Raw genomic sequence first — 26,187 nt, 5'->3', positions numbered from 1 at the left:
GAAAATAAAAGACTACCTTAGTTTGTATAGGGAATTTAGTGTAAAAATGAGAGAATGGGGTGAGGTATTCATAAGAGAGCCTCACCCTCATCAAATCAGAAAATTTAATGCAAAGTAAGTAAATTTAGACTAGCATAGGTGATGTGTCTAATGGTGGTGGAGTGAGAGGATTTGTTGAGTGATTTATGGGCTTTTGGAAGCTTTTGCATTACTTGTGTAACAAGTAAGTGGCTCATGAAATGATGACTTCCAACTTTATTGATATGATATAATTTCCCGATAACTGTCGTGTCCGAACATTTTCGGATAATTTCGTCTGGAAATATACAATCTCCCAATTTAGGACATTTGCCCGAAACGTTGAAACTTGAATTTCGAGGTGAAAAATATCTAGAGATGAGTTACGGAAAAACTTGGTGTCTATTTTGACTAAAAATAATATTTCGAAGCCAACGGGAAATTGGAATTCGATTCCGAGTTACGGAACTCAAAAACTGGGCGAAAACTCAATAAAACAACCTGAAATCGTCTCGGAAACTTTTATTCTCCAAAAATCTTGAAAAAATAGGGTAAGCAAGAAAATCGTAATACAAGACTAAATTAATTTCTATAATTAATTCATTAATACTAATTACTTAATTAAAAGTGCTCTAAAAAACACGGTGTTACATGTTCTTAGGGATACATTCTAGCACAAAAGGGTACATTCTTTTGGATTGTCATACCAATGTGGTTTTTATATCAAGAAATGTTGAATTATGTGAGAAAATATTTCCCTTCTTTAAATCTAGCCTTATGGGCCAACAAGAAACCTCTATCTCACAAATCAATTCCCTTTCTGTTGACCATTTCCTCTATCACAATGATGAAAACTCTAACGCATCTCCCTTCAACAACATCACTCATTCATTTGATAAAAACTTAGATACCGGCCCTCCTAATCAAGACACCTCTAGCAATACAAATCCTATATGTGAGAATGCCACCATTCAATATCCATCTACTTCTAATGCAGAGATTATAACTCATGATTCATGAAATGATCAGACTGTTAGGCACTCACTGAGAACACACGAACCACCTAAATATTTCTAAGACTATCATTGCACTCTTGCTTATGGTTTAATGCCACATACATCTATTTCCACCAGGTATCTTCTTTCCAATCATCTCACTTACAATTTCTTATATCATGCACACAAACATTATTCTCTTGATATCTCCATTGCCTTCACTCCTACTCATTATAAGAATGCTATTTTACACCAATGTTGGAGTGATGCCATTAAAACTAAAGTATAGGCTCTACAACAGAATAATACTTGGATCATTAGTGATATTCCCCCTAACAAAAAGGCAATTGGTTGTAAGTGAGTCTTTAAAACTAAACATAAAGTTGATGGCACAATAGAGAGAGAAGGCAAGACTTGGTACAAAATGTTTTAGTCAAATAGAAGGAGTAGACTACCTAGACACTTTTAGCCATGTTGTTAAGATGACCACCATTAGAGTTCTTCTCTCATTAGCACCCACCTATAATTGACATATGCATCAATTAGATGTTAATACTACATTCCTTCATGGTGATCTCAATGAGGTAGTTTACATGAAAATACTTCCTGGATTGCAGATTTGCAATCCTTCTTCTGTTTGTAAGTTGCAAAAATCCTTGTATGTCCTTAAGCAAGCTAGTAAACAGTGGCATGAGAAATTAACCAAAGTTCTCATTTCCTCAAGATATCAAAAATCCAATGCTGGTCATTCTCTATTCACTAAACACCAAACCTCTGGTTTCACTAGTATTCTAGTTTATGTAGATGATCTAGTTTTAAATGGGAATGACTTATGTGAAATTAAAAATACTAAGAAGTTAATTCATGTTAAGTTTAGTATCAAAGACATGCATCCTAATTTTTTTAGGAATGGAGATTACTAGATCTGTTCATGGCATCTCTTTGTATAAAAGAAAATATATCATAAATCTGTTAAATGAGACTGGAATGCTTGGCTGCAAGCCTTGTTCCACCCCTATGGAGTACAATAGCAACTCCTCTGGTTCCATATTATCATATGCTACCTCTTATAGAATATTGATTGGCAAATTACTATATCTTACTAATACTAGGCATCATCTCTGTTATGTTGTTTGCCACTTAAGTCACTTCATATCTGCTCATACTAATCAACGCCAACATGTAGCCTATAGGATTCATAAATATCTAAAAACTCATCTTGGGTTAGGTGTTTTGTTCATTAGCAAGAGCAATCCTATCCTCAACGATTATTCTGACTCTAATTAGGGTGCTTGTTTAGACATAAGAAAATCTGCGACTGGATGGTGTTTCTTTTTGGAAACCTCTCTTGTTTCTTGAAAAAGCAAGAAACAAAAATACAGTATCTAAATCATTAGCCGAAGTAGAATATAGGGCATTAGCCATAGCTTCTTGTGAAGCTCAGTGGCTACTTTTCTTGCTTAATGATTTAAGAATTTCTCATTCTTCACCCGTGCTTTTATTATGTGAAAATAGACCAACCTTGTATATTGTTGTCAATCCAGTTTTTCACGAGTGTATCAAATATATTGAGATCGATTGTCACATTGTGAGAGAAATGGTGCTGAACAAGACTATACATTTGCTGCCAATCTAGCTTTCTTTCACTCTCTAATCAACAAGTTTGGCCTGCTTAATTTCCACATGTCAACAGCTTGTGGGGTTGTTGAAATGTGATCCAGAACTACTTCCAAATATTACTTAGTATGTAATCTGTTTATTAGTCTTTCCTCTTTTAGTTATAAACTGTTAGTTAGTTTTTTTGTTTTCCCTTTTTAGTTAGTTTAGTTCTGATTTCTATTTAAAGCTATCTTTTTACCATCTGTTGTATTCATTCATTCATTTTCGAGAATAAATTAATAAGAAGCAGATGTATTTTTTCATCTTGTCACAATCTCTCCTTATTTTCAAGCAAAACTTATTCTTCCATTCATTCATGGAAAGCTTCGGTTTCAATAATGCATAGGAGACAGTAGTAATGTAGTAAAGCACGTGATAGTCTTCCAGTACAGGATTTCGTGAGGCAAAATAAGCATTAAATATGGTGCATGTGGTAGTATGGTTTATGGGGGGAAAATGTTTGAAAACCATTTTATAAACTAAGTAACGCTTTGGATACTAAGACAAAATAGGTAGGTGTATGTGGACCTAATGTAAGAAACTCTTATCTAATAAGATGAGAATGAGTTAGGATGGTAAGAACTAAGAAGATATTATTTCAATATCAAACGTTTGCATTTCACTGGTATCAAGCACAAAGAAGTTTTGAAATAATTCCAAATCTTTATAAGCACTCAAGAGTAGTAAGAGAAAACGTATATGCATTATTGGCATTCTTAATCCAACCATAATAGAATACCCAACTATGCTAACTTAATGTTATAAGAGTATAAACAATACAATAACCTAATGAGAAAAATGAAAAGTAAATACATTTTTAATCCATATTTCGTCTCATTTCAATTGTCATTTTAAGATAATGCACATTGTATAAATTAGGACAATCATTACACGTGTTAACAACAATGTAAAATAGTATATTTTGACTACACTCTTAATTAATGTCTCTTGGAGCTACGAATATATTTCTAAGTTCAAGAGAGGTTGTTTTAATAATTAATGTATGATGCTAAAAAGGAAAATGGCAAATAAGGAAAAAGTAACAATTAAGGTGTTACGACTTACGAAGAGTGTAAAAGGATTAATGTTTCTTAATTTCCTAAAACAATGGATAATATGTAGAAAAAATGAAAACAAAATATGATAAAGTATAATTAAGGTGTTACCGGGAGAGTACCTAGAATTATTTTCATTTCTTTGCTTTGATTGATTTAGTTTTTCTATGAATGAAAACAAAATATGATAGGAAGCTACAAAAAAAATGTGATTTTGTGTGGTTGCTATTTGTCGTGCCTCGATTTTCGGCTACACGAATTTATTAGAGTTGCCATTACATTTTATATGCAACCTTTTGAAGATGAGTTAAGAAGAAAGAAGTCTACAAAACGATCGTCTCTCAATCTTTAATTAATTCCTAAAATTATTTCATTTTTTGAAAAGTGCTTATAATAATGTTATCATATTTTAGTTATTGAATTCACACAAAGTATAATAAATAAAATATTTATATAGATTTAAAAAATTATTTTTACAGCTTTAGTATTAATATTGTAATATCACAAAGTGACGAATTAGCAAATAGAAACAAATTGTCGAGCCCCGATTTTTGGCCGAACACTGATCACGCAACTGGTTTGGAGTCGCCACCACGTTTTTGCGGTCCCAAAATGTAGAAAACCCTTTTGTGCCCAAATATTAGAAAGACTTGACCTTTGAACTAGATCTTTGGACTCAGGAGTCAGTTACGGATCGAGGGAGGTACTAACACCCCGTCCGCTCATTATCAAACGATACCCACAATAATCACATGGAACTAGATATACCCCAAAACTTGTTAAATGAATTTATTATTTACAAAAAATGTTTTTGTTTTTATTTATTTTTGTGTCTGGCAAGAGTTCGTCCTGTTCCTACGTATCCCTGAGTGCAATAGGAAAATTAAGACTATGTAGTTTTTGGGTAGAAAATATTTATGTATTTGATTTATTTAAATTATTTTTAGTTTTTTTTAAATATAATAAGTTAATAATTATGAAATATTAATATTTGTATCCCAAGGAAGAAGAGTCAACATTGGTCTAGACTGCATTATCCATATAGAGAGAAAGAAGAAACAATATTACAACTGTAGACCACTTTTCAACTCAAACGAGACAAGAAGAAAGACTCGAGTCGAGACTGCTTTCTCTAACTTCAGGATTTAAACTCTTTGTTTATGCACGGATAAAACATAGAGCAGTAATTTATAAATTAATAATTATAAAATATTAATATCCAAAGTAAGTAAGAAGAGTCAACATTGGCCTAGATCGCATTATCCACATTAAGAGAAAGAAGAAACAGTATTATAACCGCAAACCACTGTTCAACTCGAACGAGATATGAAGAAAGACTCGAATCTAGACCATTTTCCTTAACTTTAGGATTAGAAAAAGTTTTTGAAATAATTATAACATTCTTTTGTATTAAGAGGATTAATTTAGAAAATAATATTTTTAATAATGATTAACTCTTAAAAATTATAAACTTCCATATATGATAAAATTCACTCAATGATGTTACATATAACTGAATCTATTAATTACAAAAATATGATTGTTTTATTATTTACAAATACTATGAACATGCTAATAACAATTAGAAGAATTAAATTGGATCATTTTTTAGAATAAACCAATCTTCAAAATTTTCCTTCTTATTATTAAAGTGATTATAATAATAACTTTTTAGAACCAAAATTATTCAGACACTGTTATGAACCCAATAAATCAACATGTTAACATAAAACATAAAATGATATGTAGCATAATAGTATATATTTATAGTGAGACCCAGTCAAATAATAAACATAAAACAACACATATAAACATAATATATAAATGCAGCAAGTATATACACGTAAAGCTAAAATAATAAAAGGGAAACAATAAAATGAAATAAATAAATAAAACAAAAGAAATAGAAAACAAAAATTTAAAAGAAAGAAAAGGAAAGAGGATGACACAAACAAAAATAAAAAAAGAAGAAAGAGGGAAAATGGGTTTCTTCCCCAAATGACCCACACACTCATTTTTTGTAAGGGCTTTATTTTTTGTCGGTGTCCATTCAGCCAGAGGAGACGGCGGTTAAGCAAGGTATGGGTCATGGACCGGAGGCAGCCATAACAGAGCGCCACTATCACCTTTTTAAAGAGAAGATTTGGTCCCTCACAGGTCGATTCCGACCATGGGGTTTCATAGAGGAGATTGGGTCCCTCGCAGGTCGATTCCGACCATGGGGTTTCAACCAACATCTCCTGGGTCATGGCTTTAGCCGCTAGTGAGTCACCATTTCTGAAATGAGGTTGGGTCCCTCGCAGGTCGATTCCGACAATGGGGTTTCAACCAACACCTCTTATTTCACGACTTCAGCTATCGATAAGTCTTTGAACTTTAAGTATGTTTGAGTTATAATATTTTCAACAATACTCAAATGATACAAAGAAGAAAATGAGGAAGAAAATTTGGATAGTAACCTTTGTAAGATGAGGTTGTTGTTGTTTTCTTATTTCTTTTTAGGATAAGGTTGATGTAATGTGTTTAGGATAATGGATGTTGGGGATGCTTTAGGCTGATGGCAGATTAGGCTAATGATTGTGTGTTTAGGCTGATGATTAGTGGGTCAATTTATAGACACTTTAGTTTAGGGTTAAGGGGTAGTTTCAGGTAATTACAGTTTAACCCCATGAGTGTTCCTTAATCGTGAACCAGTCCCTGAACTTCCATAAAATCTTAAAAAAAGATCCCGAAAGAAATTGGGTATTCACAGCTGTCCCTATTTACTTGTTACTTATCCAGTAACATTCAAACTGTGGTTTGAGTGTTATCGGGGTTAGTAACTACTAAAGAAAGGGAATACTAATTTCGTTTGGGGAAGCCGCGAAAGAGACAAAGGCATGGGTCACAGTTTAGAGACACAAGTAAAACTATCTAATCTGGAAAGATCGACTCAACTTGGGTATACGTTGAAGCTTGAGCTCGATCACACTCCTCATGTGATAATGATATTGCATTAGAAGCTGGTGATGTAATAATAATTTAGATGTCTATGTCCGACAATGATTTAAAACATGCTTTGTAATTGAATCAAATGACCCTCTAAGGATAGAGGTTTAGAGAAATGGCCAAGAACGCAGGTCGGGTACTACCAGAACTTGGGACATCAGAGCATTAGGAACACAAGTCAAGATACTACTGGAACCTAGGCTGACAAGAGGACACCAAAGACGTAGGTCAGGGTACTGCCGAAATTCGGGAAAGTAAAGCCAAGATCGCAGGTCGGGGTACTACTAGAACTTGGGACATCAAAGCACTAGGAAAGCGGGTCGGGGTACTATCGGAACCTATGTTGACAAGAGAACACCGAAGATGCATGTCGGGGTACTGCCAGAATTCGGGAAGGTAAAACCAAGAACACAGGTCGGGATACTGCCGGAACTTGGGACATCAAAGCACTAGGAACGCAAGTCGGGGTACTGTCGGAACCTAGGTTAACAAGAGAACACTGAAGTCGCAGGTCGGAGTACTGCTGAAATTCGGGAAGGTATAGCCAAGAACACAGGTCGGGGTACTGCTGAAATTCGGGAAGGTATAGCCAAGAACACAGGTCGGGGTACTGCCGAAACTTGGGACATCAAAGCACTAGGAAAGCAGGTCGGGGTACTGTCAGAACCTAGGTTGATAAAAGAACATATTTTGGTGTATGAGTTTGACAATGTCCTTTAAAAGGGAATAACATTCTGGCATCTAAGTTCAGTAACGTCATAGCATTTCGGCGTCTGAGTCCGAAAATACTAATAAGTCTAAGTGATTGATCGATTTAAAAAGTCTTGGTCGACTTTCCTTGAGTATGATTATGCAATTAAGATATGTGTTTTGAAAGTGTGATTGCTTGAGAGTATGTTGTGCAATGTATGAAATTATTATTAATGCATGAGATATATGTTGAGTGACGTATGTATGAATGATAGCATTTATGACATGAGTTATGTGTACGTAAAGTTAATGTATGTTAATTTAATGCTTGAGTCATCATCTGATATGGAAATGTCCTCAGGGGCATTCTTGTCTTTGTAGTAAATATCACCTTATTGCTTTCTCGGCACCATAACACTCAGTCTTTAGATGACGTCTTGACCAGCTTGGGATAGGCCCATGAAGTTGCTCATGATTACATTGGAGTATAAAATTTCTTTGTAGTTGTTGGCACCATATTACCATTTGGATAGAAAATTGATGTCATCAAGTGTTGTAAGGGTTACAATTTTCACTTCCATATTTACAAATTCAATAAAACAATTTTGTATGTAGAATATTTGGAAAAGTGGAATATGTTATGCATGTTATAATAAAATGCATGATCCTATGGTTGGCTGAAATAGGGCCTACGGGCTTGAGGTGTTCTACATATCTTTTTTGTTGCGCTATATAATGAGTCATAACTTTCAGTATACGATTTGACCATTGAGCTTGGAATGAGTCTTTAACAATTCATAAAAAATTACCCCAATATTTGATTGCTTGATATTTTTGCTGACCGTAAATGATTACTTTTGCCTGTATGAAATCATCCAAAAAAATTATGCCCCAGTGTCATTCATCACTGTCTACCAAAAATTTGCCTTAGTGTCATGCAAATGTGTCTACCAGAATTTGGCCCCAGTGTCATGTATGACTTAGGCTAGAGAGGTTCCTTTTTTGTTTGAGTCCGAACTTTTGAAAGGAACATTAATGTATTGTGCAAGTGATTTGTGTCTTGAAAACAATTGTCATTTTTATTTATTTATTTGGATTCAGTTTATTCTTTACCCTGATGTGTGTATCTTGAATATATCAAACTTCCATAAGGTTTTTTGGGCTTATATTTGGGATTGGCTATGGTTATCAAAAAAATTTGAAGCTCAAAACATGTGTTTCTCATCCCCATCTTTCTCCTGTCTCCTTGACCTATTCTAAACTACTTCAGATTTCTAATTGAAGTAGATGGACAACTACCCTCCCCGGGTTATAAATACTGATGGGTTATGTTTTTTAGACAAAGATCTCCTTTCACAATATCTGGGCTCAAAGGGGGTAACTAGTGGCATCTCCGTAGTGTTTGGGAAGTCTCAAAGAAGCCTCGTATCATAAGGTTGATCTATCCAGGTTCACATCGGTTGGGTTTTACTTACATTATTCTCCATACAAGATAACAAATAAAATTGTCAATGTATAATGCATCAATAAAACCTTGATTGAGAAATATTTTATGTTTCTTTACTACATTTCCAAGGGAAAACCTCTCTAGGCATAATACTTTTTCACAACATCTGAGTTTACTGACAAGTGCAGGTCATTTCCATCCATGTTAGTCAGTATTAAGGTTCCACCAGAGAAAACTTTCTTCACTACATAGGGCCCTTCATAATTCGAACTCCATTTTCCCCTATGGTCTTTTTGAATGCCTTCTTCAACACCATGTCTCCTACTTGAAATTGACATGGGCGAACTTTCTTTGCATATGCTTTCATTATTCTCCTCTGATAAAGTTGTTTATGGTATACATCGACCAACCTTTTACCTTTGATTAGGTTCAATTGATCATATCGGGCTTGAATTCATTCTGCTTCTTCTAATTCCGACTCCGCAATAATTCTTAATGATGGGATCTCTACCTCGATAGGAAGGACAACTTCCATTATGTATACCAGGGAGTAAGGGGTGGCCCCTGTGGAAGTACGAATAGAAGTGTGGTATCCATGTAAGGCGAAAGGCAACATTTCATGTCAATCCTTATAAGTAATTACCACCTTTTGGACAATCTTCTTTGTATTGTTTTAGCAGCCTCAACTGCGCCATTCATCGTAGGACGGTAGGGTGAAGAAGTATGATGTTTGATCTTGAAATTTTCACACGTCTCACTCATCAGCTTGTTATTCAGGTTGGTGGCATTATCTATGACGATTTTACTTGGTAGACCATAGCGGCATACCAACTCCTTCTTAATGAACCTGACCACTACCTTTTGGGAAATATTGGCATATGAAGCCGCTTCGACCCATTTAGTAAAATAATCGATGGCCACCATAATGAAACGATGTTCGTTTGAGGCTTTAGGCTCGATGTGTCCTATGATATTGTTGGCATAAATATGACATTTGATCCATTCCCCACATAGAGAAAGGCCACGACGCTAATTGAACATTGAATGGATTTAGGGGTGCATTGATATTGCTGGCATAAATATGACATTTGTGGCATTTCCTTACATGGTTACAACAATCAGTCTCCATTGTTAACCAGTAGTAACCTGCCCTTAATATCTTCCTAGCCATGACATGTAAGTTTGCATGGGTCCCAAACGAACCCTCATGTACATCTGTAAGGATTTCTTTTGCCTCTTTCGCTTCAACACACCTAAGGAGTATCATGTCGTGGTTCCTTTTGTAAAGCACTTCTTCGTTTAGGAAGAAACTCATGGCCAATCTCCTTAAGGTCCTTTTATCATTATCTGAGGCACCTAGAGGGTATTCCTTTTTCTTGATGTATTCTTTTATATCGTGGTACCAATGTTTTCCATCTTCTTCTACTTCTATGGCATTGTAATAAGTTGGTTGACGTTTGCTTCCTATACTGATGAGTGGCCGGTCATATCCGCTGATGTGGAACATGGAGGATAAGGTGGATAGGGCATCAGCCAAAAGATAGTCTTCTCTTGGGATGTGATAGAAATCGACATGCTCGAATTGCTCAACTAGCCTCTGTATGTGATCTCTATAAGGTATCAGCTTGCTATCACGAGTTTGTCATTCTCCTTTTACTTGGTGGATTACTAGAGCAGAGTCTCCGAAAACCTCAAGGATTCTTGCTTTTGATACTATAGCCGCTTGCAAGCCTAAGGCGCATGTCTCATACTCAGCTATATTGTTGTTGCAGTCGAAGCATGGCCTAACAGTGATAGGAATAAAATTGCAATGAGGAGATACCAATAATGCTCTTACCCCATGTCCAAACGCAATGGAGGCTCCATCAAATATGAGTGTCAAGTTTTCGTCTTCCTCTTGATCTTCTGAGGACAATGTCATGATACCTTCATCAGGAAACTCTTGATGCATTGACCCATGTCCTTCTATCGGTTGATGGGCTAAGTATTTAGCAAGTGCACTTCCTTTGATCGACTTTTGGGTGACATAGACAATGTCATACTCTGATAAAAGTACCTGCCACCTAGCGATTCTTCCCGTCAACATCGGTTTCTCAAAAATATGTTTCATCGGGTCCATTTTAGACACAAGCCATGTAGTGTGACTCAACATATATTGCCTCAGTCAGCGTGATGCCCAAGCTAAGGCACAATATGTGCGTTCTAGTAAGGAATATCTTGTCTCACAGTCCGTGAACTTCTTACTCAAGTAGTAAATAACTCGCCCTTTCTTGTCAGATTTGTCATGTTGAGCCAAGATATACCCCATAGAGTCATCCAATATTGTTAGGTACATTATCAACGGTCGTCCATGTACATGAGGCATTAATACGGCTGGGTTTAACAGGTATTGTTTAATTTTATCAAAAGCCTTTTGACATTCTTCATTCCACTTGATGGGCTGGTTCTTCCTTGGGAGCTTGAAGATGGGCTCACATGTAGCTGTCAACTATGATATGAATCTGGAGATATAGTTCAGCCAACCCAGGAAACCTCTAACTTCTTTCTTTATTCTCGTAGGAGGCATCTCGATGATAGCTTTCACCTTTTCCGGATCGACCTCAATGCCCATTATGACTGAATATAAAGCCGAGAACTCGACCTGACTTGAACCGAAACTAGCGGGGTTTAGTTTAAGGTTATAATCTCGTAATCTTTTGAACAGCTTCTGCAGGTTTCCCACATGCTCCCCTTCAGTCTTTGATTTGCATATTATGTCATCGACATAGACTTCAACTTCTTTATACATCACTTCATGGAAAAGAGCAACTATGGCATGCTGGTATGTGGCCATAGCATTTCTTAGACCAAATGGCATAACCTGATAGCAATAGGTCCCCCACATTGTGATGAAAGTGGTGTTCTCTACATCCTCTTCTGCCATTTTGATTTGGTGGTAACCAGAATATCTGTCCATGAACGAGAATAGTGCATGGTATGTCGTGCCGTCCACCAGTACATCTATATGGGGTACTGGAAAATCATCCTTTGGGCTCGCTTTGTTGAGATCCCGGTAGTCAACACATATTTGAAGTTTCCCCCCTTTCTTTGGTACAGCGACCATATTTGCCACCCATTTGGGGTACTCCACAACTTTTATGAATCCAGATGTTAACCATTTTTGGATTTCGTCTTTCACCCTAAGAGAGAGGTTTGGCTTCATTCTTCTCAGTTTATGCTTGACTGGTAAGGACTCGGGTTTCAGAGGTAATTTGTGTTCCACTATACTGCAATCTAGACCCGGCATATCGCTCTAGGACCAAGCAAAGACATCCTTGTACTCATGTAGTAATTTGATTAGCTTGTTCCTTTCACTCGGGTCCATCAAAGTGCCTACTTTGATCTCTTTCTTGTTATCCTCTGTCCCTAGATTTACTAGCTCGATAGGCTCATCAAGGGGTTCAATCTCTCTGCCCTCTTATTCAACCAATCTTAATAACTCAGGAGATGCTTCCCAATCATCTTCACTATCTTCCTCTCTTACCAAGTTTATACGGTGGTCAAAGTTGTTAGAATGATTATTAACATGGTCATTATTTTAGGACTCATTTTCATATTTGTCTTCCCAAAAGACTGATGATGGTGCCTCGACTTCAACCCAGTTGGTGAGAGTGGTGCCTGGGGTGCACTGGAAAACATAATCCTCTAACTGATTTGAGCATTCCCCTTCAAGCATGGACACTGATCCCTGAGACTCAAACCCTGCACTGATGAATTCTGGCTTGGTGTGTGGAATCGGGAAATATGCCTTCTTATACTAAAACGGCCCCATGCATGCCCACCCTTTCCTTTTTGCCTCTTCCTTTATCCTTGTCTTGTTGGCTTTGGTTGGATTATAGCCCAGACCGAAGCGACTCTTGTTTCCTAGGGGCATCACTATGTCCTCTACTCCCTACCCATATTTGCCTAGGCCTTTCCCTTGTTGGTATCCTTCCTTAATCATCATTAAGGCTGATTTAGATGGATGTGGCCCTATCATTGGTGCTTCTTCTACAAAGGTGGTGTTAGCAATTTCCAAAGCCTGGAATTAGGTTTTGAGTGTTTCCTCGACTGCTTCAATATACGGGGTATCAAAGGGCCTAGATACCAGCATATCCTCTCCACCTATTATTATCAACAACTTGCCATTAATGATGAATTTGATCCGTTGGTGCAAGATTAAGGGAACTGCTCCTGCAGCATGGATCCATGGCCTACCTAGCAAACATTTGTATGTTGGGTTTATGTCCATCACTTGGAATAGAATCTGGAAAGTACAAGGCCCAATTTTTTTGGGCAATTCAATTTCTCCTATCACCTCTCTCTTGGACCCATCAAACGCCTTAACAATCATGGCACTTGGCCTCATATGCGAGTAGTTGATAGGGAGCCTAGACATCGTTATCTTAGTCATCACGTTCAAAGATGAACCATTATGTATGAGGACTTTTCTAACAAAGATGTGGAGAGGGTTGATGTGGCCATTCCATTTGTGAGGTATTTCCTGATCGCTGAATGATATAAAATTGTTAGCAACAATGTTATTCACGATGTCCCCCCAGCTTATCTGTAGTTATGTCTTGACTGACATGTGCCTGATTTAAAATTTCAAGTAGCACATTCCTGTGAGGCTCCGAATCCATTAGCAATGAAAGTATGGATATTCTAGCAGGTGTGCGCCTTAACTGATCGACCACCTTATATTCGCTTTGCTTTATAAACTTTAGGAATTCATTGGCTTGCTCGTTAGAAATCTCTTGACCATCTTTCAACTCATCCATGGGCGATCCTTCTTGGCCAATTTCAGGGATTGCTGGAGCATCAACCTTCTCTTTCCCCTTAGAGATGGTGGCTGTGTTTTTTCCTGTCTCTCGAGATCCATAGGCTCTACCGATCCGGGTAATTATGCTGACTCCGACGATATTGGTTACCTCTAATGCACGTTCCAGTAGGGTGATGACCTCCCTGCCATACCTCCAAGGTACTGCTTTGTCGGATTCATAGGGAAATGCGTGAGGAATGTCTGTTACTATGGGCTCCATTTTCGTGTGGTATGGGAACCATTGTGGTTGAGCCAGATCTAGTGATATACCCCTTGGAATACTCAACACTAGTTCGAATTGAACCAATGTTGGAATGAATGTTTTTATATCTTCATTGTCTTCTACTACATTGACTTTTAGGCATGTCGACCTTCTCCCCACAACCACCAATTTGGTATCCATCATTTTTTGTAATAGCATTTTAATTTCTGCACAATTCTCAATTACATGGCCTGCTAAACCATGCATCTCGCAACATCCTTCACCCTCTTCAGTTTCTTTTAACACCTCAATCATACCCTAGTTGCACATTTCCTTGAAGATAACTTTCTTCGGGGTGCATATTTTGGACACATCCTTCAGAAAAGATTCCTCGTGGACATATTCAATGACATTCACCCCATGGTTCCTGTGATTTGGCAGAGGATTATTACTGACGTTTGGTGCTGATTGTCTAAAGTTGAGCCATTTCGAGTCGATGAGGTGTTGTACCTTGAATTTCAAGGTTCTGCAATTCTCTATGGAATGCCCTACAGATTCGGAGTGGTATACGCATGAGATATTGGGGTTGAACCATGGCCCTAGATTTTTGGGAATTCTTCCCGGAATTGGAGCTATCATCCTTTCACCCATAAGGTATGTGAATATGTCTGCATACGACACAAGGATAGGATCAAACACTGTTTTCTTATCTTGAGGTGTATATCCCTGATTTTGGGCCATAACAGTGTATGTGTTGTTTGGGGTTCTTGATTGCTGGTGTTGATAGTTGTTTGTGCGTGTCTGATATTGATAATTATTGTTTCATTGCATCTTGGAGTCGTTGGATACAAAATGTGTCTCACGTTCTTTCTTCTTCATGAACCCTTGTTTCTTAGTATTTGCTTGGTCATTTGTAATCTTCTTGCTCTTTATCCCAATTTCGATCTTCTCCCCCACTCTTATTAGAGCGTTGAAGCTAGAGTCCATAGCAGCCACTAAGCGATCGTAGTAGGGATTTTATAGAGTATCAACAAAAATAGAGTTATTCTACTTCTTCTAACCTTGGAAGCACCTGAGAGGCCAACCCCCTCCAACGTTGTGTGTACTCTTTGAAGTTTTCTTGAGGCTTCTTGGACATGTTCTATAATTGTGTCATGTCAGGTGCAACATCTTCATTATATTTGTATTGTGGAACAAATACATTAGACAGGTACAGAAATGTCCGAATGTTGGCCTTCTCGAGTCGAATGTACCAATTCTTTGTTGCCCCAACCAGACTATCCTGAAAGCAGTGGATTAACATATTGTCATCTCCATGGTGTGTTGACATTTTCCGAGCATACATGTGTAGGTGGCTCTTTAGGCAGGTCGTTCCATTGTACTTTTTGAATTCAGACACCTTGAACTTTGGAGGCAACACCACATCCAGCATGAGACACATCTCAAATGCATTCTTAAGGTCCAGAAAACTTACCCCCTCTATTGCTCTGAGCCTCTCCTCAATTAGGTTTAACTTTTCTGTTCCAGCATTGTCACCAAATTGGGCCCCTCGGGTTGTCTGCCTATGGTATGTTCTAGAATTGTGTGGTGCAGACTTATTTAACGCAGCCCTTGGAGGGGGTTCGTAAGTGGGGTCTTCATCATGCTCGTTCATGCCCGCCTGAGGTGTTGGTTGCTCCAGATGAGCATTAGATTGATCGTGTAGTTCATTCAGCTATCCTCATAAAGTGGATCATAATCAGGGGGCATACCATAGAATGGCCACTTCATTGCTTCTTCCTTTTGTTGGCTTGTACCAGCTCCTTGACCAGAGTTTCCCTTAGGCAATTGAGCGGGATGCTCTATGGTCCCATATTGACAATTTGAGTGCTCTTCCTTTTCTCACTTTGTAAAGCCTTCAACATGTTGAACATTTCACTCATTTGCGCTTTAAGCACTGCTAACTCGGACGTGTTGCCCTTACTTGTTACAGATTCTGCCATTTTCTTCGCTTGAAACTGGGTGTTATATTGGTGCTTTGAGGCAATGGTGGCAATACCTGGTCACAAGAAAATATTTAACATTGAGATAAGTTTGTTCAAATGGTTTACCTGGCTTGCGGAAGGACCCTTTAACATATCGAAGCACTTCATCCCATTTTTGATGATTATGAAGCTCAGTCCCTAAGTCGCATGTGGTTGATGACAATCTTTTGAGAAAACTCTTGGTTTCGTACTAAGATTGCATCTTGTTATTAAACTTTACAATGTTGATGTTGCAAAGTGGAGTGGAAGTTGTTCTACAATTTATAGGGTATAGTCCCTTGGCCTGAGTATAGTTGTTGATGCATTTTGTGAAGGGATAGAATACGTCTAGACAATTTCATTCATAATTTTGTAAAGGTTACATTGGTGAAAGGAATTTACATCAATTTTATAGTTCATTCCTAATTCTCAATGACTATTATCAGAACTGGAATTATCATGTGCTCTCTTTCCTCCAACGTCTCAGTTGTCGCGCTATCTTGGTACAATCATAGAGAAATGCTTCTAATGATGACCTTCCTTTAATGTCTGGATATGCGTTGAGCTCAAATCGTGCATCATCAAAGGTTTTTAGCCAATCGTCCGTGAAGTCTCTAAGACCGTTAATAAAATTGTTGCATCTTCTTTGCCATTGCTTTTTGGCCCTTTCAGACTCCATGAGAGTTCTATCCCAACATGCAGCCCATTATCTTTGTCTTTTTAAGAGTTCATCATAACCATCCATAAGATCTTTCAAGTCTTCAGAAAGCGAGCTTTGTCTAATCAATGGGTTGTTACCATTTTGTTTGCTCTTCTGTGGGCTTGCTCTAGGGATGTTTGATAACTCTTTATCGTATTCACTACCTGGGTGGTCTCTTCCTGACTTCTCTAAAGACTAGCCATGAGCGTTTCAAGGTTTCTCTAAAGCTCATTCTTTTCATGCACATTTTTCATAATAACACGACTCTTGGCCTTGAGTTGCTCTTTCAGGTCATTATTTTCTCTTATTACTTTGAACTTATTTGATTTGGAGCACATGATAGCATAATCCTATTTTATGCTGGAAACCTCTTCTTGTAGATTTTTTTTTATCCCTCGAGCTTCTCGACGGTAAGGCTATATTTCTCATTTTGGTCTCCTGCCTCCTCTAAACGAGCCTCCAAGAATTTATATTTTTCACGCCACATGATTTCGTCTAGTGAGGGTCCTCCATTTTCCTTGGGAACAGAAAGTGTTGGTTTCAAATTTTTCTTTACTCTGCCATTCCTCCAATATTTATACTCCTCCGTGTAGAATGTTTTATGGTCACCTAATTCACCTTCATCAAACAGATGGGTCTTCATCAAAGCCTTTCTTACCAAGTCTAGTGTTTCTTGTGGAATTTCCTCATCTTTGTACCAGAAAAAGAAACCCTACAGTTGTTCATTCCTTATCGGATTCATGCCCCAATTCAATTGTCCCAATACTAATGCAGACGTATAAGTGATACAACCTCTTGGACCCATAAGCACCATATTTGGATAGTCGCCGCATGAGTACATGAGATTTAGGCAGTGATCGTACAAACAACATTTTGTCCCAAAATTCCGTGGAGTGGCCTCTTCAAAAAGTTTCTTCCAATCTGACAATGGTGTGGCTTTGATAGGTGTCATTTTGAACCTCCTCAAAGGGTAATGGGACCATAATGTATATTGATGGTGTTTGAAACGAGTCATCATCCACACATATAGCAATTGAATACAACATCTGATCTTGTCGGCGCCCTTCATATGGACCTTTTGGAAGGAGAGGAAGGTCTCAGAAAGAATGGCAGAAGTGGGGTTTACTCTGAATTTTTGGAACTTGTAGAAAACATTAAATGCAGCATGATCAATTATGTCGTTTACCAAAGGCAATACAACCAAACCAAATATAGCTAGAGCGAAAGCAAGTTTAAACATATCCCAATCATGTTGCTCCTCCATTTTAGCAATGTCTTTTTTTAGGAATGCCCACTTAACTCCTACAGTCCCAGCTTGCTTTATGATGCAACCGGGTGTTGGTCGAACTTTGAGTAGCTTCTCGATGCTAGCTTCACACATATCGAACAGCTTGGTGAACATGTAGACTTTCAATCTGTCTAGCAATGGGATGTCAAGTAAAGCCCCATATTCCTCTAAGGTTGGTGTTGCATCCACATTTCGGAACTCGAATACCCTCAAATCAGTGTTCCAATACTGCAACATAATGGTCATAGATTTTAAAGCCTCTGGATTCACATGTATAAGGAGGAGATCTATCAGTCTTCCATATTCTTTAACAAATTGCTCTTGTACTTCAGTTGGTATCCTGGGGACACAATCAACAAGGAAACTTATGTCATTGTCCTGGACTTCCACTTTCACACCCTTCTTTGCAAGCGGAGCACCGATATAGGCTAGAACAGGGGAGGCCATTTTTATCACTTCGCTATGTAAAAGATCTCTCAACCAACCTGGAAAAAATGCCATGAAAAAAAATAAGAGATGTGCCATATATGAGATGAATGATGATGCAATAAATATTAAACATATGATTATGTAAAAAAAACTTGTGAGCGCAAAAGTGAGTGATGCAAACCCTCAGGGTTTCCGACCCTATTGTGGGCAATAGCCTTCATTACAAAATATGAGATATAATAGTAGGATAATGGTTTTCATATCGTTCAGACTAACCAAGGACAAATGTATTATGCCTTTAGTCTTATGAGACTACCCTTAGGATGATGGGTCCTACTAGGTATGTTTGTGAATATGTCATCCTCATAATACAAAGATATTGAAATGCAATGATGTCACTCAGGCATAGGTGATAATGTTAGTATGATCCAACTTGAAAAACATGGTATGTAGAGGGATAAGAGTATGCTTACAGTGTCTTACACAAGGTACTTACAAGGATTACATCTAAAAGCTACAATCCTAAGATGAGATACTAAGGTCGGTCTAGAGTGGACTCCTTAGAAAGTTCTAGACTCTTAAAAGGTCACCAAACTGCATCCATTCCATGGAGAGAAGGAGACCAAATATCATGATAAGTTATATACAAAAAGGTAAAACAACCTCAAAACATATATACATAACCAAGACAAGTTATATAGAAAAAAGTAAAAAGGACAAGCTTTATGGGGTACACGTGAATTTATGCGATTAGTTGCTTCAAGCTTGACTCTCTTAGGAAGTCCTCAGTGGAGTCGCCAGCTGCCGCGCCCCGATTTTCGGTCGAACACTAGTCACGCGACTCGTTTGGAGTCACCACCATGTTTTTGCGGTCCCAAAACGTAGAAAACCCTTTTGTGCCAAAATATGGGAAAGACTTGGCCTTTGAACTAGATCTCTGGACTCGAGAGTCAGTTAAGAATCGAGGAAGGTACTAGCATCCTGTCCGCCCATTATCAAACGCTACCCGCAATAATCACATGGAACTAGATATACCCCAAAGTTTGTTAAATGAATTTATTATTTACAAAAAATGTTTTTGTTTTTATTTATTTTTGTGTCTGACAAGAGTTCGTCTTGCTCCTACGTATCACTAGGTGCAATAGGGAAATCAAGACTATGTAGTTCTTGAGTAGAAAATGTTTACGTATTTGATTTATTTAAATTAATTTTAGTTTTTTTTAAAATATAATAAGTTAATAATTATGAAATATTAATATTTGTATCTGAAGTAAGGAAGAATAGTCAACATTAGTGTAGACCGTATTATACACATAGAGAGAAAGAATAAACAATATTACAACCGCAGACCGCTTTTCAACTCAAACGAGACATGAAGAAAGACTCAAGTCGAGACCACTTTCCCTAACTTTAGCATTTAAACTCTTTATTTATGCACGGATAAAACATAGAAGAGTGATTTATAAATTAATAATTATAAAATATTTATATCCAAAGTAAGTAAGAAGAGTCAACATTAGCCTAGATCGCATTATCCACATTGAGAGAAAGAAGAAACAATATTATAACTGCAGACTATTTTTCAACTCAAACGAGATATGAAGAAAGACTCGAGTCGAGACCGCTTTCAGATAGGAAATGTTTTTGAAATAATTATAACATTGTTTTGTATTAATGGTATTCATTTAGAAAATAATATTTTTAATAATGATTAACTCTTAAAAATTATAAACTTCCATATATGAGAAAATTCATTCAATGGTGTTACATATAACTATAGAATCTATTAATTACAAAAATGATTGTTTTTATTATTTACAAATATTATGAACATGCTAATAACAATTAGAAGATTTAAATTGGATCATATTTGACAATAAACCAATCTTCAAAATATTCCTTCTTATTATTAAAGTGATTATAGTAATAACTTTTTAGAACCAAAATTATTTAGACACAGTTATGAACCCAATAAATCAACGTGTTAACATAAAACACAAAATAATATGTAGCATAATAGCATATATTTATAGTTAGACCCAGTCTAATAATAAACATAAAACAACACATATAAACATAATATATAAATGTAGCAAGTATATACACGTAAAACTAAAATGAAAAAAGGGAAACAATAAAATGAAATAAATAAAAAAACAAACGAAATAGAAAACAAAAATTTAAAAGAAAGAAAAGGAAAGAGGATGCAACGAACAAAGATAAAAAGAAAAAGAAATGTGGAAAAATGATTTCTTCCCCAAATGACCAACACAGTCATCTTCTCCAGCTCATAAGGGCTTCATTTTTTGCATGTGTCCATTCAGCCAAAGGAGACAGCGGTTAAGCAAGGTATGGGTCATGGACCGGAGGCAGCCATAACAGAGCGACACTATCACCTTTTTAAAGAAAAGATGTGGCCATTCACAGGTCGATTCCAACCATGGGGTTTCATAAAAGAGATTGGGTCCCTCCCAGGTCGATTCTGACCATGGGGTTTCATAAAAGAGATTGGATCCTTCGCATGTTGATTCCAATCATGGGGTTTCATAGAGGAGATTGGGTCTCTCACAGGTCGATTCTGACCATGGGGTTTCATATAGGAGATTGGGTCCCTCGCAGGTCGATTCCGACCATGGGGTTTCGACCAACACCTCTTATTTCACAGCTTCAGTTACATGTAAGTCTTTGAACTTTAAGTTTGATTCAGTTATAATATTTTCAACAATACTTAAATGATACAAAGAAGAAAATTTGGATAGTAACCTTTGTAAGATGAGGTTGTTGTTGTTTTCTTATTTCTTTTGAGGATAAGATTGTTGTAATGTGTTTAGGATTAATGGATGTTAGGGATGCTTTAGGCTGATAGCAAATTAGGCTAATGATTGTGTGTTTAGGCTGATGATTAGTGGGTCTATTCATAGTCACTTTAGTTTAGGGTTAAGGGGTAGTTTCAGGTAATTACAATTTAGCTCCATGAGTGTTCCTTAATCACGAACCAGTTCTTAGACTTCCATAAAATTTTAAAAAAGACCCTGAACGAAATTGGTTATTCACACAAACCTCGTTACAAAATGAGGAATTTTTAAACACCATGGAGAACCAAATCAGGTATGGGAGTCTGGAAAAGCAATGGATAAGTGGCAGGTGATGATTGGGTGAGCACCATGCGCTGGATGCACCTAAAAACGTGGCGTAGCGCGATGAGACATATGGGAGGGTGCACAGAACTGAGGCGTAGACCCGCGTGTAGGGATCATGCGCAGTCACTTGCACATGTATCTGGTGTGGTGTAGCACAATGCAACCAGGACGTGTTTCATTCTAGGATTGGCCAACTTCCAGTGAACGGAACTTGCAGGCCAAGGTATGCGGATCCCACGGCCAGTATGGACGAGGAACACAAGTGCACGGTGTTGTTATGCACACAACCACATTGGATCACTTGGCTTAAAAAAAATTTCTCTCTCTCACTGGTGGCAAACTTTTTTGGCAAGGATTTTCTAGGTTTTTTAGTGTTTTTTTGTTAACATTAAGCTCTATTTATAGTGAAATTTTAAACACTAAATCCCTAAAATTAGGTTAACCAATTTTTCACCTGATTACTTAACTTTAAGAATTCTAACAACATAGTTTTGACCCACATTTTTACTATTTGTTTTTTTATCTTTTAAATTCAAACGATGCTTCTTAAATGGGATAAACTTAGCATTTTCATTTAATTACCTTAATAAATCCGAAAATAATTATAAAAATCCATAAACATAGTTTTAATTATTTTTATTCATTTAATATTATAATTTCTAAAAATACTAAAATAAATAAAGTCATTTTATTATTTGTTTTTTAGGGATAAACGAATGAGTTTCTAGAAGCTATCTTTTATTGCATTTTTTATTCATTTTTGAAAAATCATTTTTTGAGAATTCAATTATTTTAATTTTAAAATTTAGTTAACTTATTCATTTAAATTTAGGAACCTTAACATAACATGTTTATTATCATTTTTGAATTTTGGTTAACTCAATCACTTAGATTTAGGAACTTTAACAACATTGATTTGACCTTCTTATTTTGACTTTGTTATTTTGGTTAACATAATCGCTTAGATTTAGGAAACTTAACAACTGATTTAGTTTTATTATTTTTAGAAAACCATCTTTAGAATTTTATTATTTTTTATTTAAAAAGTTTAAAGCTTTTTCTGGGCCAACAAAAAATGGATGTTCACAACTGCCCCTCTTTACTATCAAACAAACCAAGGTTTGAGAAATATCATGGTAAGTAACCAGTAAAGAAATGAACGCTATTTTTTCTGGGTCGGACAAAAATGGTGTTCATACTATTAATATATTTTTTACTTTCATGGTAACTAGTTGGGTAAGTATCAACAATTACATGTTGGTCTAGTGGTGTAAGGTTCCGCTAAAACAATAGAATGACCAAAATATTGAGAGTTCAATTACTATGAGTAACACTCATTGGAAAAGACATACACGAACCCTTATCTAAAAAGTGAGAGGATAATCTTGGGTAGTATAAAAAACTAGTATAATTATTTTTTTATAAACATTACCTTTCATCCTAACATCTAGATTCGTCTTCACTATCACTGTTTAATTGACAGAACAACAACCAAAGTTAGAAGTGGGCAAGCATTGTGCAACTCATCAACTCAGTGCTCCTAATATCTCTCCATGTCTGCTAAGTCCTCAATTTTATCATCCCCGATAGTGTAATGAATGAGATACACAAAATATTTGTGAAACATATGTGGATGAACGTTTATAGTCACATAATTTGCTCATACCCCTTCCTTATCATGAACCAGTTTGCTAGAACCAATTTATGATTCTTCTATATTTCAAAATGTGGTGGGTTGCAAACCAATATGATAAGGCAATACTCAGAAGCAGCAAAACTCATAGAAGAGAAGAGGGCAAAAGCATAAGGTTGAGAGGTAGTGACCACTAATAATGTAGTAAAAGTTGAAAAGAAAGAAAACTCTAATATAAGATGAACGTTTTTTTAATAGATGCGTACTTAATTTAACTTGCTGATGTAAAATGGGTCTCTTTAGTTAGAAATATGTGAAAGTTTATCATTTAAAAATGCTTATAAATTTATTTTAGTTTAACCTATTTAATTATTCATAAAAAAATAAATAACTTTAAAAAAATTAAAGTGTACCTACTAAAATCCACACAAAAAAATTAACTAAGTATATCTCAATGTATCATATATTTGATAAGATAACATAGCATATATTTTTAGAGACCCCGTATCATGTTAATATACCAATTTCTCTTAGCATTAGGAAGTGGTAGTGTGGAGACAAGCAAACATGGGGAGTAGGATAAGAGATATAAGAAATGGAATGAAGTTGTTATGGCCAAACAATTATGGTCAACATAGTAAATAAGATAGTTATGGTTGCAATAGATATATGTATAGGAGAAGGATCCTCTGTCTCAAAAAAATATTGTCCTTATATACCAAACCAATAAAATATTATAGAATAGCATACAAATATTAATTTATGTTATTATAAATTTTACTTTTAATCATATAAAATTTTCTGATGGATGGGGACGCCAAATGGGACAGGTGATCCCCGTCCCATGTATACTATCTTTATCTTTAATGAGAGAGAATTTGGAAACACATAAGGTTAAAAATAAATTCAGAAGCGGCTTCAATGGTGATAAACTACTTCATAACCATTATGGAAATACACAATTAGTAGTGGTTATAATTGGTTCAAAGATGATTAGAGAACCATGGTCAGGTCAAGGATGACTTGGGGCTCTCTAAGCATACTTGGACATTCTTTCTTTACCTGTTTGGCAGCTAAAGGAAAAATTGTGAGAAATTATTACATGGTGTAGGAGTAACTAGTGGAAAAGAAGGATCATAGAACGATTAAAACAAACATATGAAATTGAGTGCTTGAACGATGTCGTTCCGGTCGATGTAGAAAGTGGAGACTTTTTCATCAGGTGGTCACTTCGTTTCTTTTTAAACTCGTTTGAAATGTCTACTTTCAAAATCTATTGTTTTATCTACACGATTCCAAAAGTTAGATTTCCAGATATGTTCATCACTTCTACCAATTTTAAAAGTTGCTTTCTAAATAGGACACAAAATATATGATCTTGAAAGTCACCCCATCTTGAAGAGTACGGTTAATGTGGTTAGTCAAGCGATTGGTTGGTTGGTCAATTAGTATGGACGTAATATAAATGGTATTGGTTAGAGTGAGGTTAAAAATCCATTAAAATGAGGTGTTGGCCATAATGAATGTCATTGATGGCAACCGTAAAGAGACACGTTTGGCCAAAATTGAAGTTCATATTTAATCTGGAATAATAAGTGGATCAAAAGATGATGAGTTTTGGGAAAAAATATCAAAGAAAGACACCATGAGTTTTCTAGAATTGACAAAGTGAGATGAATGAGCGGGTGTCAAATGAAGAAAATGAGAGTGACGAGAAATTTCAAGCGTACAAAAAAGAGTCAAACGCTTGAACATTATCACCCACAAATGAATAAAAGGAGAGGAAGAAATTCCTGAATTACAAAAGAGGGTCAAAGTTAGAGTATGATCACCCTTAAAGGTGAGCATGGATAGGGTTGAGTCAGGTAAGGTTTGTCCATTATCCGATCATAAATGTTGTTTGAGTTATTTGTTTGAACTTGAACCCGACCATACATATGAAGCTAACTGACCCCAAAAGTTGATTAGGTCTGCATTTAAACCAAAACCCGACCCTGAACCAGATTAAATATAATGTATAATTATTTTAGATAAAAATTTCTCAATATTACTTATTATTATGGATATGAAATTTGCATATGAAATGATATATGTATATATATATAATCATGTATATAGTGTAAACATTGTTGTTTGTGTCTAATTTTTAAACTCGAACCCAACCCTAAACGTGTTAAAACCTGATCATATTTGGGTGCGATCATGATCAGATCAAACTGAGTGACCGGTATGATCAAGTTGTACTCACCCCTAATCATCCTCTTTAGAAGATTTCCAAGGAGGACATATGTAGAAGATTATGAAGAGATACAAGGAAAATTTGTAAATAAAAGTTATCTGAGAGTTATAGCTTTTTCAGTGATTCCTTAGGGGAATATGTATGTAAACAATATGTACAACCCTAGAGTATATCAACATTAGTCACAACAGTAAAAGTTTTAACCTTGGTGTTTTTCTTAAATTAAAATAAAGAAAAATGCTAGTCTTCAATGTTATCAAGATTTGCTCGAGAATGACGTAGACTACACACATTTTGAAGAAGATAAGAGATGAAAGTTAGAAAGGTTAAGGTTATGGTCGAAGGTCATCTTGATGATAATAAAAGGCGAACAATCTAAGGTTCTTGATGAAAATGAAATGCTAAAAGTCTAAGATTACTATATGTTAGGTTGGTCTTAAATTAAAAAGGCTAAATATTAAATTTGTATAAATAATGGATTCTAATGTGTTTTATCTTTGCTATGGATGCTTTGTCTATAACTAGCTTCTATGCGTAACTAATTAAATTGTGCAAATAATTAAATTTCACAAATTGTAAAGCAAACACAAGAAACATGCACACACAAATGTCAATGGAACCAAACATAAACCCTAATCTTAAAAATAAAAGGAAATAGATGAGTGGTGATGACCAACCTAGTCAATATATAGAAAATATTATTGATGGAGACGGAATATAATTTTGAGTCAATAAAGAATTTAGAGTGAACAATCAGGATGATGGAAAATGATCATCTATCCCAAGATATTTTTGTCCCCATGTACTTAGACAATAAAACTTCATAGAATAATGTAAAAATATTAATTTATATTATTATAA

Source organism: Lupinus angustifolius, chromosome LG16 (assembly GCF_001865875.1).
Source record: "Lupinus angustifolius cultivar Tanjil chromosome LG16, LupAngTanjil_v1.0, whole genome shotgun sequence".
NCBI lineage: Eukaryota > Viridiplantae > Streptophyta > Magnoliopsida > Fabales > Fabaceae > Lupinus > Lupinus angustifolius.
This window is presented reverse-complemented; position numbering follows the sequence as displayed.